Source organism: Mandrillus leucophaeus, unplaced genomic scaffold, assembly GCF_000951045.1.
Source record: "Mandrillus leucophaeus isolate KB7577 unplaced genomic scaffold, Mleu.le_1.0 Scaffold127, whole genome shotgun sequence".
NCBI lineage: Eukaryota > Metazoa > Chordata > Mammalia > Primates > Cercopithecidae > Mandrillus > Mandrillus leucophaeus.
The window spans coordinates 1430966-1438796 of NW_012101098.1; positions in this window are offsets into that span (position 1 = coordinate 1430966).

The window sequence follows — 7831 nt, forward strand, 5'->3', positions numbered from 1 at the left end:
TATTTGTCCACGTAGCTTTGTGATGAGGGAGTAAGAAGAGCTGGATATCGTTTGTGAAATAATGACAAAAAGAATACTAATTATGACTGGGCCCAGTGGCTCACACCTGTAATCCCAGCACTTTGGGAGGCTGGGGCAGACAGATCACTTGAGGTCAGGCGTTCGAGATCAGCCTGGCCAGCATGGCAAAACCCCATCTCTACTAAAAACACATAAATTAGCTGGGCGTGGTGGCACGTGCCTGTAATCCCAGCTACTTGGGAGGCTTAGGCAGGAGAATCACTTGACCCGGGAGGTGGAGGTTGCAGTGAGCCAAGATCGTGCCACTGCAGCCCAGCCTGGGCTACAGAGTGAGACTTTGTCTCAAAAAAATTATTAAATAAAAATAAAATAAAATAACTAATTATTAGTGATCAGTGCTACCTTGTACCAGGAACTCAGCACTCATTATCTTGTAGAATATTTACAGCATCCATAGGAGGTGGGTACTAATATTATCCCCATTTTGCACATGAGGATTTTGAGGCTTTACAGAATTAACTCATTTGTCCAAAGTCACATAGCTAGCAAGTGGCTGAGCCTGGTTTCAAGCCCAGATCTGTCCTTCTCCAAAGCCCCTACAGGGGATTACTGAGAATAAAGGCATGCATTTGAACCAGAGACAGAAATCACAAATTATAACATCTCTTCTACTATGTAAAATCCAGCTAAGATGATCCTGTGAAAGGATAATTTTCATAGGGATATTTGTACTTTTTTGGAGTCTCTAAAATCTGTTCCAGGAACCCACTATCAGTCATCTCTTTCAGCTGAAAAGTTAATAGGTGAGAATCTGTTTCGAATTTCTTAAAGCATGGTGCGGGTGTGTGACCCAAAGACATGACCCAGAATTAAGTTAACACATCTGCTTCACGTTTCTTCTCAAGCAACCAAAATCACAGTGCTGCACTCCAGCTAAGGAACTACTGCCAACATTTCATTCTAAGTGAGAGTACATATTAATTACTGAAAATGTAAATTAATAATACTAATTTTTATAATTTAAAATATAAAAACATTTGTAAATGTATTCTCGTTGAAAAAAGAATGCATTTCATTTCTCAATTTTATCTGTGATGTTTTCTTTCTATTTTTATTTTTGCTTTTGTATTGGTATACAATGGTTGTACATATTGTGGGGGTACATATGATGCTGTTTTGATACCTATATGCAAGGTGTAATGACCAAATCAGGGAAATTGGGATATCCGTTACCTTAAGCATTTCTTTTTTCTTTGTGTTGGAAGCATTATAATTTTCCCACATAGTTATTTTGAAACTTATAATAAATTACTGTTAACTATAATTTCCCTACTGTACTGTTGATTATAAGAAGTTATTTCTTCGAACTGTATTTTCGTATCCCTTATGCAACTTCTCTTCATAGCTTCTGGTAACCACCATACTACTACCTACCTTCATCATCTTCATGAGATTCACGTTTTTAGCTCTCATATGTAAATGAAAACATATGGTGTTTGTCGTTCTGTGCCTGGCTGATTTCTAAGAGATCATGTTATTAGACTAAAATTACATCAATAGCAAGTTTATTTTAAGAAAGAAGTCAAAAAGAAAAACAAGATTCAGTTATATTAAGGTCAAATTTTTTAAATGAGTATATTTTTATACAAATTTAAGTTAATGATCTGTGAGATATTTAAATATTTAAAATACACAATTTTATACAAATTCTCTAGTATAATACTTTAAATAAATTTGATTTAAATGAATGTATTGTACTAGTCTGTAATACATACTTCATAATTATTGTACTCCTATGGTTGATGTCAGAAAGAAAATCTTCACATTTTATGTCGAATGTAATATCTATGTTTTCCATAAAGTATTTTTATATTAAAAGAAATGTATCTAAGGTTTAATGCTAAACAAATGTATATGTGATGTTTAGCTTTGTAATTAATGTGGAAGCACCTAGTAACTAATAAGGGAAATGTGGTAATTACTCAATGGGAATACTCTCTAGACTGAGCTATGTTTCCTAATACAGTAGAAATTTGCTATATAGGGCTGTTTAACATTGGGTATAAATTAATTAAAATTAAATTGAGTATCAAACTCAACAATCACAAAAGCTACATGTCAAGTACTTAATAGCCACCTTTTGCAAATGGCTGCCATATTGAATAATGCTGATGAAGAACATGTTTTATCCTCACAGAATGTTCAAATGAATAGAAAAGATCTAGTAAATAGAGATTGTTTGTGGCTACTTATTAACCCTTCACCAACAACATACAGACAGAAACACACACACACACACACACACACACACACACCCCTGGCTTGACCAATGTTGTTATGGGAATGTAGAGTTCTGAGCAAGAGAGGATCTTCAGTCACACATGCTCTTCAACTTAAAATGGGATTATGTCCCAATAAACCCATTGTAGTTTGAAAATATCATAATTCAAAAATGCATTTAATACAACCAATCCACCATAGCTTAGCTTAGCCTACCTTAAAGGTGCTCAGAACACTTACTTTGGGTTACAGGTGTGTGAAATCTTCTAATGCAAAGAGTTTTATGCAATAAGATGTTGACTATCTTATATAATTTATTGGATATGGAACACTGCAGAGACAGTGTTGGTTGTTCACCCTCCCATCGTGTGGCTGACTGAGAGCTGCAGATCACTACTGCTGCACAGTATCACAAGAGAGTATTGCATTGCATATCATTAGCCCAGAAAAAACAGCAAAATTCAAAATTGGAAGTAGATTTTCTACTAAGTGCATATCACTTTTGCACCATCGTAATCATTAGTCAAACCATCATTAAGTCAGGGACCATTTATGATATAAAGGAATTCTGCAAACAAAATATGAATGAATCGTTTTTATTACAGAAGCAAAGATACTTTGAACCGAGTGAATTCCATTTGTGATTAGTCTAAGGCAATATTTATTCAAATTTTTGATTATGCAGAACAGTATAATTATTAAAAATCGGAAATAAGACAAAGAAATAGGCTTCTATTTTCCTCATTCAGTACATAAAAAATGACCATATGGTCTGCTTTGTTAGAATTTCATAATGCAAATATTTTTACTAAAATTCAAGAGAGAATGGCAATATTAGAATAACACAATATTAGAATAAAGGCAACTCCTGTTTTCTTGAATGCATTTAGCTCACTGTGAGCTAAGAGTTCTTAATGGAAAACTCATTTTTATCATTTCCATATAGACGTGTAAGTTTCTCATTTAGTCTCCTCTGAGAACATTGATTTTTATGTTCTCATTATGTTTTTCAGACATTACAGACGTGGTCTGGCCATTCTTGAGAATTTGCTTGAAAGAAATGATGATCACTTGTCTCTTCTGCCACCACCTTTTAAAGGTGGTGGATGCTTTGAGATGAATTTTAGAATAATAATTATTAACAACCTAGCAGTCATATCATTATCAAAATTTGACTGACTTACATGAAATCTGCTGGTCTGTAATATAGGAACCTTAAGACAAAACCATGCCCAGTGTTTTGCATCTTTGGGTCACACATCTCATAAAGTCTCTTTGAAATTAGTATTAGAAAGCCATGATTTCTTATTAAATTACAAAAGTCTAACAGAAATCATATTTTACATGGAAAAAAAATTTGCAGACCAAATAAAATGGAAAATTTCTTTAGACTATGAATTACATCATTTCACCGTTATAACAGTCATGATTTCATGCCGAACAGAAACTGATGAGCAATTTTCTTTTATAGATGTAAAATAGGAAAATGTTGTTTCAATATAAAATACTTGTAAAATTTTTTTAAACATCAAGTTTATAGAGGGAAATATTAATTATGAGGCTCTGTTCCATTTTATTGTGGAAACATGATCTAATCCATTTGTCTTTATTTTTTAAAAACTTACAAATTATTCATTTTATCGTTATGTAATGTCCACTTTGATCCATGGTAATTCTATTCTGAAACTATTTTGTCTAATGTTAATTCAGCCACCACGTAGATGTAAAAGATCCTGTGGAGGGAGGACAGGAGAGATCAATAGGCTATTCCCTGCAGGGTATCCATTTTCTGGAATTCCAACTCAATAAAGAGGTTTATAGAGAGGTTTTCTCTTGGTCCTTTGTCTGCCCATGTCTGCAGCACAGTTTTAAAGGTCAAGTTTGCCACAGGTCTGAGCCAGGAGAGATGGGAGGGAAGAAAAGAGAGGAACTATCATGAGCAATGCAAGGTCAGAGATAACCCGGTCCGTGCGTGTTTGTGTCTTTCTACAAGGTCACACTTTTATTGAGGTTATTTCAATTGCAAAAGCCACAAGCCACATGGAGTTCCCAAGGAGGGAATTCTCCTTAGTATTTCTTGTTCACTCAGTGGTCAGAGCTGCGGGCACACAGGCTCAACTCACTCCATGAGTCAGTCAATACTGCAAAACCATACATAGTATCATATGGAATCAATACATAAAATATTATAGATTAAGCATTCCACAACAAACAGTGTAACATTCAACATCAAGAGAAAAGAGACAGGAAAAATAGTTAAGCAAACCAGTCCAGGGAGAATAACATACACAAAAAGAAGATCCCCGTTTTGGCCTGCTTAGTCCATCTGTCTTGCAAGGAAGAAATTTTAATATGGGCAGAGCCTTTGCTAGCAGACGTCAGGTGCTTATTACAAGTGACAACAAGATGGTGCCTGTTAAGACAACCATTTCAAGCTGCTGAAGCACTGCTGTCTTTATGGCCACAGAGTCCTCTGGTGAGGACTGATAGTGGAAGAATGTGCTTGGTTATGTCCTTATCTGGCTGGGTGCAGTCTTTATTGATTAGGCAAGACATCTGGTCCCTGTTGGCAAGGCACCTTTTTAAATGTAAGACTGAGCCTTTCTCTAAGATGGAGTCACTTATGTCAAGGGCACTCTATACAGAGTCCACCGCTCTTTGGTCATTCTTTGAGTTCTGATTTTCTTCTCTAACCTGCTGGCTACTCTACTTCTTGGAAGCTACATGGAATTGTCTTGTATGTTCTGTCCAAACTTTCAGTTGTAATCAGAGGCAGACTTAGTGTGGAACATGCTTTCTTCATTCGAACCAGGCCTGCTTTGCCAATTTATTCTGCTCTACATGCAATTTTTTCCTGACTCAAAGAGCTTTGAAGGAATTTATTCATCAAATATTTATCTCCTGAAATGAAAAATGGGTTTGGATCCCTGCATTAACCTGGAATTCAATTTTGAGGAGGTTGTCTGAACTCTCAGTGACCCACAGCTGAACTTCAAATGGGAGTTCCCCAAAACAACATCAAAGTCATCTCATATTTGTACTGTTTGTATTTAAGGCTGGGTGTAAAAACATCATTCATGAATAAACCATCTCCAACCAAAGCCGAGAGCCAATTTATTTATTTATTTTTAATTATTTAAGGTCACCAACAATCTCTTTCTTGGACTCCATTTCTTTTGCCATTGAGTGTCTATTTTGAGCTTCAGATGCTAGTAAGTCTGTAAAACATCCTAGATTAAATGAAAGATCACATTATCCAAGCTCTGTTCAAAGGTGCCTCTTGCCTTTTAATATATCTAAATAATAATGAGAAATTTGGGATATGAAATGTGCCCTTCATCTCTGAAAGCAAGAAGGAAGGCTGAGTTTCATCACCAGATCTGTGAAGGAACTGGGTGTCATCAGCGTGAGAGCAGGTCAGCCTCAAACAGAGAGGGTGAAGACCATCATGTGAGGCAGTGCTAATGGTTTTAATCAAGGAAAAGTCAAGAGCTGCCTCCAACTCTTGTCTCCACTTTGAAGATGAGTGTCAAAGAGGCAACACATCACAAGTCTGCCTTTCAGCATATTCCATATGCATTTATATTTAAACATCTTAATCTGACCCTTTTTCTTTAAACACACACGGATTTCTAACAAAGATGACTTTTTGGAAGATTTCTTTATAGCTATTATTAGAAAGATGCAATGAAGTCAGGGGAGTGTGATTGACAAGCCCTCCTAGACCTTTCGGAGGTGAGACATCTGTGCCACTTGCCCGAAAATGTCGGCTGATTTTTCATCACAACATGTGCAGCTACCGTAGGTATTGAAAACCCTGCCAGGCAACACCTGCAGACCACAACAGACTCATCCTCATGAAATTTAATAAGATGTCTTTTGTTATGAAACCAGAATTCCATTTTGCAAGCCTGGCCTCTTCCGAAGTAGAAAATTGGTCTCAGAAGTGCCTCTCTCTTTTCTCCCACCTGGAGTTGTTTTCAGGGGTTGTTAATATTTAAGAGCCTATTACTAATTTCAGTGATTCCTGCACAAACCTGCTCTGGACTCAGTGTTGCCAAATTACCCCTCCAAAGTATGTGCTGCAAATGCGTCCACAGTTCTCTTCAGAGATATTGGTAGAGGACATTATGTGTTCTCCCAGAGGTCCTCCATCCTGACTCAGGTTATGGCGGACAACTAAAACACACCGAGAAGAGTCAAGATCAAACTGTGCTGCTCTTATCCAAAATCTTGGATGGTCCCAGAACTCTGAAAGATGTCAGTGGTTCAGCAGCTCCTGGTTTCTTCATATGTCATTTATCTTTCAATTTGTTCAGCACACAGACCAGCAGCAACAGTGTGAATGCTGGAGGAGACACAGTTGGCTCAGACAGCAGTTGGGTCAGACAGCAGGAGAGAAGGGAGCCTGGAGAACGCCAGCTGGACTCAATCCTTTACCAACCCAAATATTTATCTTTGCAGAAGTAGCAGATTCCTTCTTGGTGTCCAGTTCCTAGGCATCCATACATCTTTGTGCACAGTTCTGTTCTTTTCTTAGGTAACACCGTGGGTTATTTAAAGCAGTTGACAACCTGGCTCTGCAACATTTGAATCAGTCTGGTTTATAAATGCTTAAACTCTACCGCTCACTACATTGTTAGTGAGGGCCGAACGTGGTGGTGCACGCCTGTAATCCCAGCACTTTGGGGAGCCAAGGCGGGAGGATCACTTAAGGTCAGGAGTTTGAGACCAGCCTGGGCAACATGGTGAAACCTGGACTCTACTAAAAAAAAATGCAAATATTAGCCGGGCATGGTGGCGTGGGCCTGTAGTCCCAGTTACTCAGAGGCTGAGGTGGGAGGATGGCTTGAGCCTGGAAGGCAGAGGTTGCAGTGAGCAGAGATCGCGCCACTGCACTCCAGCCCAGGCAACAGAGTGAGACACTATCTCGAAAATAAATAAATAAATAAAATTGTGGTGAGTTTTTAAAGACATATATACAATGCAACTAAGAAATAAGTTAATTAGGACTGCGTTTCATAAAGTGTTGACAGTTGACCATATACGCATTACAACATCAAAAATACTTTTCTGGAATATTTGGAGTTTGCTTCTAGAGGTATGTTAATTGAGCTAATTGTAGCTGCTACTAAATTTTAAAAAGAGGAGTATAGTTAGATTTTTTAAACCAGCCATTTAAAAAAAGTCTGCTATGCATTAGAGATAAAGTAAACATTCGACATTATCCTGCTACATAAAACCTTAAATAACATCTAAAGCAGAAGCTATTACTCAAATCCCCCATTTTATTAAGAATGCATACATACATAGGAAGTCTAGCCATGCTCATTTTTCTTTCCAGATCCTGAACAGTGGATGTGAAATTTAAACTGAAGACTTACTGATGCTAGACTCACTGTGTTCATTATACTTCTAGAGTATTTTCTTAATTAGCAGTGCAAAAAGTGAGGGCTGTTAAGGCTTCCCTTCGTTTAGTTAAAATAAAACCAAATAGAAATGAAAACTGAAAAAGCGAAGTCGGAGTGGC